Source organism: Rhincodon typus, chromosome 11, assembly GCF_021869965.1.
Source record: "Rhincodon typus isolate 14 chromosome 11, sRhiTyp1.1, whole genome shotgun sequence".
In the NCBI taxonomy this organism is placed as follows: Eukaryota; Metazoa; Chordata; class Chondrichthyes; order Orectolobiformes; family Rhincodontidae; genus Rhincodon; species Rhincodon typus.
This window is the reverse complement of record NC_063342.1, coordinates 5,606,473-5,620,398: the sequence shown is the minus strand read 5'-3', so window position 1 is coordinate 5,620,398 and position 13,926 is coordinate 5,606,473.

Here is a 13,926-nt window from a genome sequence, read left to right as displayed (position 1 = left end):
CTATCTGCCTCAATATTTCTCTTTTCTCCTTTCAGACCTTTTTAACTAAGTTTTTGGTCACCAGTACAAATATCTCCCTAACCCTCAGGGTTTATATTATGGAGAGAGATTATGCGAATTTATGCTTTCTCTAGAATTTAGAATGTTAAGGGGTGATCTGACCGAAGTCTTAACATATTCACAGGAAAAGGCAGGGTAGATAAAGATAAACTATTTCCACTGATTGGAGACTTTAGATTTGGGGCATAGTCTCAGAATTAAGAGGAGACGTTAGCCTAGTGGTGTTGCTGGACTGTTAATTCAGAGAATACCAGTAATGTTCTGAGGAACTGGGTTCCAATCCTGCCACGGCAGATGGTGGAGTTTGAATTCAGTAAAAATCTGGAATTAAGGGTCTGATGTTGACCATCAATCCATTGCCCATTGTCAGGCAGAATTCATCTGGTTCACTTGTGACCTTCAGGGAAGGAAATTACTGTTCTTACCCGGTCTGGTCTACATGTGACTCCAGACCCACAGCAATCTGGTAGACTCTTAAAATTCCCTCCGGGCAATTAGGGCTCAGCAAAAAGCGCTGGCCTAGCCAGTGATGCCCTCATCTCGTGAATGAATAAACAAAAAAAATTAAGGCCAGACCATTCACGAGAGAGAGATGTTAGGAAATATTTCTACACACAAAGGGTAGTAGAAATTTGGAACTCTCTTCCACAAATGGCAGTGACTGTGGGATCAGTTGTTAATTTTAATTCTAAAATGGATAATCTTTTGTCAAGGCAGGGATATGGAGGTGGGCCACAGTTGGGTCAGATTGACAGGCAGAACAGGCAGAACAGGCACGAGTGGCTGAATGGCTTATTTCTATAAGTGTCCCTACGTCAAATTTATACTGCTTCTGTGAAGCATCTTTGGATGTCTTGTTGATTGTGGAACGTAGAGACAGGTTGTTTCAGCTTCAACTGACAAAATAGGAGCAGGCAATATTTCTTTCAGTATAGGAATTGTGACCCTGTGTGGGTGCATACTATAAAATTGATGCTTTTTATTTTAGAGGGGAGAAAAGGAAGACTTTTATTCGGTTTTAAGAACTTGCATCCCAGCACACTGCTTGAAGTGATGAGAGCGGTTATCAGGAAAGCGTGTGTATCAGAGGCCAGCAAACCCTGAATGATATTCTGCCTGAAAGTTAATGGGTCAGAGATTGTGAGGGATGCGCAAACAACTGTGCCTGAATTCCCAATGTGGACCCTTTTACGTGAAGCTCAGAAATGGAATTGCTAATTTGCCTTAACACTGTGAAGTCAACCAAATGACTGTGCGCAATCAACCTCTACCTATAAACGGGGGTAGGGGGCGGGCATGGGGATGTTGATGGTGGTTGGTTAGCTCATTTGGCTGGACAGCTGGTTTGTGCCTGCAACAGTGTGGGTTCAATTCTTGCAGTGGCTGAGATTATTCTGAAGGGCTCTGCTTCTCAACCTCTTCCCTCACCTGAGGCATGGTGACCCTCAGGTTGGAATGCCACCAGTTCTCTCTCTCTCTAACGACAGAGCAGTCCTCTGGTCTGGTAAGACAAGGGTGACTTTACTTTTACCTAGAGACCACAGCGATGAAGAAACTAGGACAATTTCTTTTTCATCTTTAGGCGTGTAGGCATCGTTGGCCAGGGCAACATTTATTGTCCAATCTCTAACTGGCCTGAGAAGGTGGTGGTGAGCTGCCTTCTTGAATCGCTGCAGTCCATGTTGTGTAGGGACACCCATAATGCCGTTAGGAAGGGAATTCCACGATTTTGATGCAGTGACACTGAAGGAACGGCAATATATTTCCAAGTCAGGATAGTGAGTAGCTTGGAGGGGAATTTGCAGGTGGTGCATCTGCTGCCCTTGTACTTCTAGGTGGTCGAGATCATAGGCTTGGGAAGGTCTATCACTGGAGTCTTGGTGAGTTGTTGCAGTGCATCTTGTGTGTGGTACACACTGCTGACACTGTGCATCAGTGTAGACAGAATGAATGTTTAATGCGGTGGATTGGGTGCCAACGACAGTGACAGAGTTTTGAGTAAGGGTCACTTTAGCCAAAGTGTTAACTCTGCTTTCTCTCCACAGATGCTGCCAAACCTGCTGAGCTTTTCCAGCAATTTCTGTTTTTGAATCCATTGCCAATTATTGCTCATACCCATCTGGTTCACTAATACTCTTTAGGGAAAAAAAACTGCCATCCCTATGTGGTCTGGTCTACATTTGACTCCAGACCCACAGCAGTGTATTTGACTCTTCAACTTCCTTCTGCACAATTAGGGATGGGCAATAAATGCTGAACCTAACCAGCAACGTCCTCATCCTGTGAATGAATAAACAAAGAAAGCAACTAAGGACAGTCCGCTCAGGAGAGATGTATTTAGATGCCTAGTCCAGTTGAGTTTTTGGTCAATGATAACTTCCAAGATGCTGGTTATGGCAATTGTCTCCTTGATATTTGATTATTGACTTCTTCTATGGGTATTCTTATGATTCACCTCCAAGTATTACATTAGGGACTGTACATATATGCAAATTAATAGAATCCCTACAGTGGGGAAACAGACCATTCGGCCAATCAAGTTTACAATCAACTCTCCGAAAACATCCCTCCCAGACTGACCCACTACTCTATCCCTGTAACCCTGCATTTCCCGCGGCTAATCCACCTAGCCTGCACACTTTGGGCAACTTAACACAGCCAATCCACCCTAACCTGCACATCTTTGGACTGTGGGAAGAAACCAGAACACCCAAAGGAAACCCACGCAGACACAGGGAGAGCGTGGAAACTCCACACAGACAGTTGCCCAAGGGTGGAATTGAACGTGGGTCCCTGGTGCTGTGAGGCAGCGGTGCTAACCACTGAGCCACTGTGCCATCCCAGTTTGTTGCTTGTGAAGCAATTAATCTGGATTGGGGGTGGGGAAAAGTTTGTGATGTGGTGTCTGAAAATCCAGTTTTAAAGCAACTAAACAACCCGCACTGAGTCTCCATATTTACCTGCAATTCCAACTTTAAAGATGCTAAGACACATAATGCCATTTATTTCACGTGTTCTTCCTCAATATAAAATTATAAAACAGTGACACAATGCCACAATACTTTCACTAATGTTAGGTGTAGACAGACATTCATTGATACAGTTTGGTCTTTCAAATCTGCTGACTTGTTTTTGCTGGCTTTCAGTGTTGGTGACAAGATAGGATTTGAGATCAAAAATACTGCTCAAATAGAGGGTAGGAATTAGCAGGGCAAGGTTGGGCCAAATGGCCTGACTCCATGTTGTAAATGCTTTGTGGTTCTTAGCGTGTACACAATGTCAACGTCCAGGGTCCTGCACAAAAGTACGTTCACACCCCGTTTAACTCTTCCATTCAGCTTCTGTAAATGGTTATATCATGAGTCTAATAATTAAATATTGAACTGTAGAGTGAGTCCTCCTTGGGTTAGTGACGACAGGTTGAGGGAAGGATGGCACACAGAATTCTGCATAAAGCAATTCCCCAACCTCCAGGCTGAGAATTGGTTTCAGGAGTAAAACACACAAACAAGGCCAGCTTCACAGGGAGCAGGCAGAATCTCTGTCTTGAGCGCACAACCTGCAATAATGGGCTCTGATAGGAGCCATTGGAACCTCCTCCTTGCTAATCCAGACCCAGGTTTAGCAACGCAAAGTGAGGAGTCATGTGGAGGTGGCAGTTCAGGGAAGTGTTTAACGCCTACTTTGAAGTGCAGATGTGCTGTGAAATGTTCAAAGTTGGTCCCTCGGTGCCCATGAACCATCCAGTGTTGAAGTTGAGGGACAGAAAATCTGGCTTGGAACCAGCAGTCAGCACTGTGTCGCCTTTCGATGATAAAGGTAACTCATTGCCTTGATCTCCTTTCCTCTGCATGGTGCAGCCAATAGCAACCCTGCCCGATGTCCTTTGCCCATTTTCACTCCTGTCTGTTCAGTTTGGTGGGGAAGATTTCACAGCCAAAGGTCCAGCAATACCTCACACATGTTTGTTAATTTTACTGCAAGGCAGGTGTTGACAGGCTGTTTTCACCACTGTGGGCGGTAAGGCAGAACTCTATTTGTGTCTCCATCCATTTAGCCATACATGCTCACTATCCAGCAGAGGTCACTGGATCACAGTCAGCAGTGAAAGCCTTCAGCTATTTCCTTCTCTCCTTGCCAGCGCAGGATGTTCACAATCACTGTCACATTCTAGCTGTTGCACAGACTCAGAGCGTTGAGCCTTGGGACTATGCCAGCAGAGATTCAGAGAGCTGTAATTCACATAGGGTCTTTCGTGAACTCAGAATGCCCCAAAGCACTTTATTATCAATGACGTACATGCTCATGGAACATAGTGACTGTCGTTACGCAGGAAACACTGCAGCCATTTGTGCACAGTAAGCTCCCACAAACAGCAAAGTGATAAAGATCCAATTAGTGACAGTTGAGAATCGCCAAGGATAACTTTTCTACTCCTCTTTGGAAAAAGCAAAAGACTTCCATCTAAACAGGAGCACCAGATGTCTTAAGGTACCTCACAGCTGACAAAGAAAGTAATCTTTGAAATGCAGTCACTGTTGTAATTTAGCAGAGGCTGGAATGGAGTTGTGCATAGTAAGCTCACACAAACAGCACTGTATTAACAACAAGATGGTCTTGCTTTGTGGTGTTGGTTGAAAGATAAATATTGGTGAAGACACCAACAAGAACAGCTTTACTTTTCTTTGAAGTAGTGGCATTAGACTTCCTACATCGAGGTGAGAGGACAGATAGGAACTCAATTTAATACTCTATCTGAAAACAGCATCCCTGACAGGGTAGCACCCCCTCAATACTTCACTGAAGTGCTGGCCTTAATTCTTGTGCTCACACCCTGAAGTTGGATTTGGAAAACAGAACCATGTGTCTGCAAAGTCGGAGAGTTACCAACATAGTCAGACCTGTCCATTTACAATCTGTGGGGTCTAACCAGAGTTAACAGGAAGGGCCTCATTCCCTCATCAGCGAGAGAGAAAAGAAACAGGGCAGCGTAGAGTTAAGGTGGGTGAAGTTTTAAAAGCCAACAAAACAAAAGAGGGAGAAAGTAAACTGAGGGCAAACTATGAAGTCATGTCAAAATGTACTGTAACAGCCTCTTTAAATACATGAAAAGGAGAGACAGGCCAATGTGAACATAGACCTCTTAGAGAACAAGGGTGGGGAAATGATAATGGGGAGCAGAGGAGTTGAATACATATTTTGCATCAATCTTTATGGTAAACAACACCAATAACATATTAAAATTGCTAAATAATCAAGGGGCAAAAGGTGAAATAATACAATAACTATTTATTATTAACTATTGCGTTAAAACATTAAACAACTATCACTAGAGAAAAATTACTAGCAAAACTAATATGACTAAAGACCGATAAGTCCCCTGGACCCGATGGGATGTCTCCTATGATTTTAAAAGAGGTAGCTACAGATGCACAGGGAGTAGAGGATTGTAAAACAATCAGTGCACTACCCTTAGTCAAAAAGCAAGGGAGACAAAAAAAAACAGGAAACTGGAGGCAAGTTAAATTAACATCTGTTATTGTGAAATGGTGGAGTCTGTTTTAAAGAATGTATTAGAAGAGCAATTAGAAATACATGCTATGATCAAGCAGAGTTAGCCTGGCTTCATGATGGGGGAATTGTGCCTGACAAATTTACTAGAATTCTTTGAGGATGTATCAAGCAGGATAGACAAAGGGGAAGCAGTGAATGTAATATTTTAGATTTTAAAAAGGTACTTGATAAGGCACCATACTTTAGATTACTTAATAAGATGAGTCCAAGTAATGGGGTATTATAGTAGCATTTATAGAGGTTTGGCTAAATTTACTAGAAGAGAGAGTTGGGATAAAAAGGAGTGTTTTCAGATGGTAACCCATAACTAGTTTTGTGCCACAGGAACAGGGTGGGGGCTACAATTATTCACAATAAATATTAACGCCTTGGATGAGGAAAGTGAATGTGCCAAGTTTGTGGATGATGCAAAATAGCTGGGAAGGCAAGTGGTGACAATGACACCAAGAGATTACAGATGGACACAAACAGGTTAGGGAAGCAAGGAAAACTTGGCAAACTGCATATAATGTGGGAAAATGTGACGTTGTGTACTTGGGCAGGAAGAATAGAGGAGCTAAATATTATTTTAAATATAGAGACTGCAGAAAGTGACAGAACAGAGGGATTTGAGGTCCTCTTGCATGAATCACAAAAGGTTAGCATCCAGGTTCAGTGATAAGAGAGAAGGCAAAAAGTGCCAAAAATATACAGACCAAGAGCTGAAGAGTAGGATGAGCGTGGATGGCTCTTTTTCAGAAAGCACAGACACAATGGGCCAAATGGCCTCTTTCAGAACCACTAGTTTTAAAAGTTACAGCAAATAGTTATGTTTTGCAATAATCCAACAGCAGCCTGGTAAATTTGAGCAACATTTTTTATTTCCAAATTTTGTAAACTAAGATCAAAATCCCAAATTATCATAGCAGGATTCTGATTGCATGTTCACTGAAATTTTTATTTCTTTCCTTATCCACTAATATAACCACACATAATCGCATTGGGTTCTAAAGGGCATTCCTTGTATTCCTTTTATTTTTACCAAGAGTAGCCTTCAAATAATTAAAATCTGACATGGGTAAGTCTCAATCTTTGTGACCTGTCCAAGCTGGCGCTCACCCGAAGCTTGTGCTGATTTTATAGTCATGGGTGTTTGCAGCACTAAAAAAGGCTCTTTGGCCCATTGAGTCTGGGCCAGTCAAAAACAAACATCTCACTATTCCAATCCCAATTTCCAGCATTGACCCATAGCCTCGTAAGCCTTGGCATCACAAGTGCACATTTAATTGCTTCTGGTTAGCTCAGTTGGCTGGATGGCAGGTTTGTGATTCAATGCACAGCACTCTGTATGGGTCCAATTCCTACTGAGGTTACCACAAAGGCCTCTCCTTCTCAATCTCTCCCCTCACCTGAGGCATGGTGACCCTCAGGTTAAACCACCACCAGTCGTCTCTCTCTGATGGGAAAGCGGAACTGTGGCACTTTACTTCTTTAAAAGTTATTTTCTATTTGCAAACCCTTGCTAAGGCCTCACATTCACAGCTTTATTCTGCAGGGACGCCTGGTCTGCGAGATGAAGCTCCCCTGGGTGAGTGACGACAGATGTGGGAAGGATTGTAGAGGGTTCTGAGTACAGATATTCCCCAGTCAGCCCTGGGTTTGGTAAATAGGAACAATCTCTCTCTCACACACACACACGCACAGCAGTCATTGTTGTAAAGGTGACAGGACCTCACGCTGAGAGAGATAGTCAGGGTTTGCTGTAGACTGTCTAACTGTGTGAGGGGAGAGCTTTATCTCTGTCCGTCTGTGTGAGGGGAAAGGTTGATCCCCCACTGTTGCGTGTAAGGGTGACACAGCGAGTGAGGAACATGAGAGTAGCCATGTATATGCTCACAGCTATAGTTCGAACAATGTGGCACGTTCACCTTTGTTGCAAAGAGTTCAGTGCCACTCCAATGATTCCTTTTAATCAAGTTGTGGTGAAACGCAGAGCCCAAAATCCTGTGTCTGTGCCCACAGCCACCACCTCACCTCTCTTTGACCACGCAGGTGAGTGTTATGTTCTAGTCGTGTCTTCCTGTGATAACAGCTGTGTTGCCTTATCCTGATCCATCTGATTCCTCATCTGTTGCATGGGGTCAGGAAATACTCTCTGAGTGGCACTTCCTGCTTTGAAAACTCTCACCTTCATTTTCTAGTCCCACTACGTGTTTGTTCATGCCAATCTCTGTAAAATTCTCCACACCAATAACTCCCAGAGTTTCTGAACTCCTCCAATTCTGGCCTCTTGTGCAATCATGATTTTGATCATTAGTGGCCACACCTTCAGCTGCCTGGGTCCTTAATTTTTTGCTAAATCTCTCTTCATCTCTGTCCCCTTTAAGATGCTGCTTACAATCTACTCACTTGCCCAAGCTTTAATCCAATGCTCTGAATATCATCTTCACTTACTTGTGCCAAATTCTGTTTGATAATGCTATAGCAAAGTATGCTACCAGGTCAAAGGCACTATCCAAGTGCAGGTCAATGTTAGAGATAGTAGGGACTGCAGATGCTGGAGAATCCGAGACAACAAGGTGCAGGGCTGGATGAACACAGCAGGCCAAGCAGCATCATAGGAGCTGGAGACTTGAGATTTCAGATCGGGACCTGTTTCAATCCTCTTGTTGATCTTGGAAGGAAATTGCTTTAGCTGCTGGAAATCTGGAATAAAAATGGTAAATGCTGGAAAAAAAGTACTGAGCAAATCAGACAGTATCTGTGGAGAGAGAAACTGGGTGAACATGTCAAGTTGAAGGTCTTTTTCCAGAATTGTGACTGTAGTGATTAATGGTTCAGTGATAACACGGCGTGGAGCTGAAGGAACACAGCTGGTCAGGCAGCATCAGAGGAGCAGGAGACTTGAGATTTCAGATCGGGACCCTTCATCAGGACTGGGAGGAGGAAGGGAGCTGGGAAATGAATAGAGGAAAGAGGAGTGGGGCTGGGGAAGATAAGTGGGGTTGTGATAGATGGATGCAGGTAAGGAGTAGTGGGGATTGGTCAGTGGGAAGGGTGTGGTGGATAGGTGGGGAAGAAGATGGACAGGTTGTGTCAGGTCAAGGAGGCAGGGATGAGAGGGAGGGTTGGACATGGGGTGAGGCCTGAGCTGGGGAGATTTTGAAACTGGTGAATTCCAATTTCAGGCCATCGGGCTGTAGGCTTCCAAGGTGGAAGACAAGGTGTTATTCCTCCAGTTTGCGTGTGGCGTCATTGTTGGGGAGGCCCAGGATGGATATGTCTTCAAGGGAGTGGGGCAGGGAGGGGGGATTGTTAAAATGGTTAGCAACCAGAAGGTGTTGTTGATTATCGTGTACAGAATGCAGGTGCTCTGTGAATTGGTCACTGAGTCTGCGCTTGGTCTCACTGAAATAGAGGAGGCCAAATCAGGAACAACGGATACAGTAGACCAGGCTGGAGGATGTACAGGTGGACCCCTATCAGATACGGAAAGTTTGTCTTGGGCCTCGGATAGAGGTGAGAGGGGAGGTGTAGGGGCAGGTGTAGCACCTTCTGTGGTCAATGGTGCAATTCTTCTGTGTTTGATTATGTGAGTCTAGTAACTGATCAATGCGCAATGTGTTTGATTGCTTTGGCTTGGGTGTTGACTCAGAGCTTAGTAAGCAGACAACACAAAAGTTAGGAGAACATAAAGTATAAGCATGCATTTTGTGGTTGCACAGATAATTTAAAACTCTTATAAATAAAACCTGTTGCACACTCTGAAACTTGTGTCATCTCTGCCTTGCTCCAAGAAAAATCAGATATACTAAAGATATAACAACGAACGTTGAATGGTTGGGTAGCATCACATGTCTCTGACAATTCATGTATCCATAAATATACTAGGAGCAGTCATTAAATTGGGCAACTTGGCAGAATTATTTCTCCTACCTCCTCCTTAGCCCAGATATTAAGTGTGGGGAATCTCTAGAATTTTCCAGGTGTCTCCAGGATTAAGTACTTATCACAGTAACATGAAGGTCAGTCCACGCAGGAGGAGCATTAATTCGGGTATTAAAGGAAAAGTACTTTAAAGGAGGATTTCTTAGAGGAATTGTGCTTGACGTGGAAGTTTTGGACAGAAAATGGTCAGGAAGAAGGTTGTTTGCTGAAATGCATCCAATTGAGGTAGGGAACCACACATCCACACAGCAAGCCGTTGTGTTTGTATCGAAACACAGCATTCAGTGGAAGAAATTTGTGATTTCAGTGCACCGAGAGAAAGCACGTGATGTACTTTCATGAATGAAAACAGGAATTCTCCTCAATAAATAGTGAGTAAATTGTTATGGAGTGTGTGGAGCTTTAATAAGAGCTTTATGTCGAGGGAGAAGGAGGCTGAGAGAGGTCTGATTAAATTTTCCGAAATCATGAGAGGCGGGATAGAGTAGATAGCAAGATACTGTTCCTGCTTGTAAAAGGAGGAAGCATGAGGCAGGCATAGATTTTAAGTGACAAAAAGAAGCAAGGGTAATGTGAGAAAAAACTTGTTCACACAGTGAGTAGTTAGGGTCTGGAACGCACTGCCTGGAAATATGGTGGAGGCAGCTTCAATTGAGGCATTCAAAAGGGACATTGGCTGGTTGTTTGGATAGAAATATGTTGCAGGAATATGGGGAAAAAGCAGGAGATTGGCACTGGGTAATAGAGCCAGACTGGATCATAGAGCTGGTGCAGGGACGATAAGCTGAGTGAAGCCCTTCTGCACCATAATAATTCTGTCATTCTGAGAAGTAGAATTAGTTGTGAATGGGATCTACCTCTCCCTGCATTTGTTGCCAATCTACCTCTCCCCTGTGAACCCTTCCACCAAGCATTCACGCCAACCTGGGAACCACCAACAGCCCTAGCCCATAATGGCTGTCGTTGTCTCTCTAGTCGTGTGTGAGATGCCAAGCAGCTCTGTTAAATACTATCATGACCAATGCTGGAGGATTGTTCTGTTACTTGCCCCTTTCGTCTGTGGGTCAGACCATAAATTAAAAACTATTTTCTCTGGCTACCAAAATGACCATTAAATACTTCATCTCTATCAGGATTTTTCATAAGAACTATCAACCAGGTGTTCGTAATGCACACAGTTTTTGGTTTACTATCAAAATAACTCTTATTTGACAAGGAAGCAAGGATTGGCTAACAAGCATTATACATTTAAATACTTATCTCCCCAAATATCAACTCCTCCCCCGCCACACACACATGCACACACATACGCGCACACACGCACACGCATACGCGCACACACGCACACACACACGCACACACAAAACGATGCCACCTGAAGGTTGCAGGAACAGCACCTCATATTTCGCTTGGGAACCTTGCAGCCCAATGGTCTCAATGTGGACTTCACAAGCTTCAAGATCTCCCCTCCCCTAACTGCATCCCAAAACCAGCCCAGCTCGTCCCCACCTCCTTGACCTGTCCATCTTTTCTCCCACCTATCCACTCCTCCCACCTCACTGACCTACCCCCCCCCCACCTCTTCCTATCAGCATCATCCCTGCCTCCTTGACCTGTCTGTCTCCTCTCCACCTATCTGCTCCTTTATCCACCTTCAATCCACCTCCCCCTCTCTCTCTATTTATTTCAGAATCCCCTTCCCCTCCCCCATTTCCGAAGAAGGGTCCAGACCCAAAACGTCAGCTTTCCTGCTCCTCTGATGCTGCTTGGCCTGCTGTGTTCATCCAGCTCTACACCTTGTTATCTCTCTTTCTTAACCACCCTGACTACCTGTAGTGCAAATGTCATAGAATCGTGATTCTATGAAATTCTATCATAAATCTTAGGTAACCTTCTTCACAGTCCATTGTGCCACCAATTTTGGTGTCATCTGCAAACTTACTCACCACACCTCCAATATTCTCACCCAAGTCATTTATATAAATGACAAAGCTGGACCCAGAACCGATCCCTGTGGAACACTGCTGGTCACAGGCCTCCAGTCCAAAAAACGACCCTCCATCACCAACACAGTGTGGAGCTGGAGGAACACAGCAGATCAGGCAGCGTCAGAGGGGTAGGAAAGTCAACATTTTGCGTTGGAATTTCTGAAGAAGGGTCCTGACCCGAAACGTCAACATTCCTGCTCCTCTGATGCTGCCTGGCCTGCTGTGTTCATCCAGCTCCACACTGTGTTATCTCTGACTCCAGCATCTGCAGTTCTTGGTGTCTTCGAGTGACTTATACACCTCCAGCACCACCCTCTATCTCCTGTCGTTAAGCAAATTTTGTATCCAATTGGCAACCTCACCCTGAATCCCGTGTGATCTAACTTTACTAATTAGCCTACCATGCGGAACCTTGTCAAAGGCTTTACTCAAGTCCAAGTAAACAAAGTCTACCGCTCTGACCTCATCAATCTTTTTGGTTACTTCCTCAAAAAATGTATTGGACTGAACTGAGAAGGAATTTCTTCACCCAGAGGGTTGTTAATCTATGGAATTCCTTGCCCAGTGAAGTAGTTGACGCTACTTCAGTAAATGCTTTTAAAAAAAAGGTAGATTTTTTTTTGAACAATAAAGGAATTAAGGGATACGGTGAGAACGCGGGTAAGTGGATCTGAGTCCACCAAAGGATCAGCCATGATCTTATTGAATGGCGGAGCAGGCTCGAGGGGTCAGACGGCCTACTCCTGCTCCTAGTTCTTATGTTCTTATGATGAAAACTCAATCAAAAGTTTGTGAGACACGATTTCCCTGACACAAAGCCATTCTGGCTATCTCTATTCAATCCTTGCCTCTCCAAATTCATGTAAATCCTATCTCCCAAAATCCCCTCCAACAACTTACACACTACTGATGTCAGACTCATTGGTCTGTAGTTCCCAGGCTTCTCCTTAAGTAAAGGCACAACAGTAGCCATTATCCAGTCCTCCTGCACTTCAACCATGGTTATAGATGTTACAAATATTTCTGCTCGGGGCCCTGCAATTTCCTCCTTAACTTCCCACAATATCCTGGGATACACCCGATCAGGTCCTGGAGATTTTTCCTCCTTAACGTTTTTTAAGACCTCCAGCACTTCCTCTTCTGTAATATGAACTGCATTCAAAACATCAATACTTATTTCCCTGAGTTTTATAGCCTCCATTTCTTTCTCCACAGTAAAAACTGAGGTGAAATATTAATTTAATATTCATCCCATCTCCTGAGCTTCAACACAAAGACAACCTTGTTGATCTTTAAGTGGTCCTACTCTCTCTTGAGTTGGTCTTTTGCTCTTAATGCACTTGTAGAATCTATTTGGATTTTCCTTAACCCTGTCTGCCAAGGTTATCTCATTTCCCCTGTTTACCTTCTTAATTTCCCTCGTTAGAATGCCCCTACATCCTTTATACTCTTCAAGACATTAATTTGATCCCTAACCTTAACAGCTTTATCAGATCTTACCAGAGACAAAAGCCAACATTTCATTTGTCTTCCCGGTTTTCCAGTGAAGTTGGATTCCAGCTTTTTTTGATTCAATTCTCCATATTCCATAGCTTTCTGAAGTCTTTTCCCATTGAAATAATATTCAGCTCCTCTATTCATCCTGCCAAAGTGCACGACCTTACATTTTCCCATGTTATATTCCATCTGCCAAATGTTGGCCTACTCATGTGACTGTCTGTACCTCATTGTAGAATCTCGGTGTCATCCTCTTCATTTGCCTTCCAACCTATTTTTGTGTTATCCACAAACTTGATGATAGTACATTCACCTGCCTCACCCAAGTCAAGATGCACAGTGAACAGTACAATCCCAGTGAATTGATTGTGCAGATTCTGCACTGGGTTACCATTGAATCACTAACCTCTTTCAAAAAGACAGCTCTGCTCTCGACCACTGCACCCCTCCTGCTAAACACTGTCAGAAACATAGAGAACAGGAGCAGGAGTAGGCCATTCAGCCCTTCTCACCTACTCCACCTTTCATTATGATCCTGGCTGATCATCCAACTCATCCCTCGTTCTTACTTTCTCCCCATACCCTTTGATCCCTTTAGCCCTAAGAACGATATCTACTCTTTCTTGAAAACATTGGCCTCATCTGCTTTCTGTGGCAGAGAATTCCACAGGTTCACCACTCTCTGGGTGAAAACATTTCTCCTCATCTCAGCCCTAAATGGTCTATCTCGTATTCTTAGACAGTGACCACTGTTTCTGGACTCCCCAGTCAGTGGGAAACAGTCCTAACTGATCCAGTCTCTCTTCATACGACAGTCCTGCCATCCCAGGAATCAGTCTGCTGCTGTCTGTGATTCGCGTGTGTGTATGGGGGGGGCGGC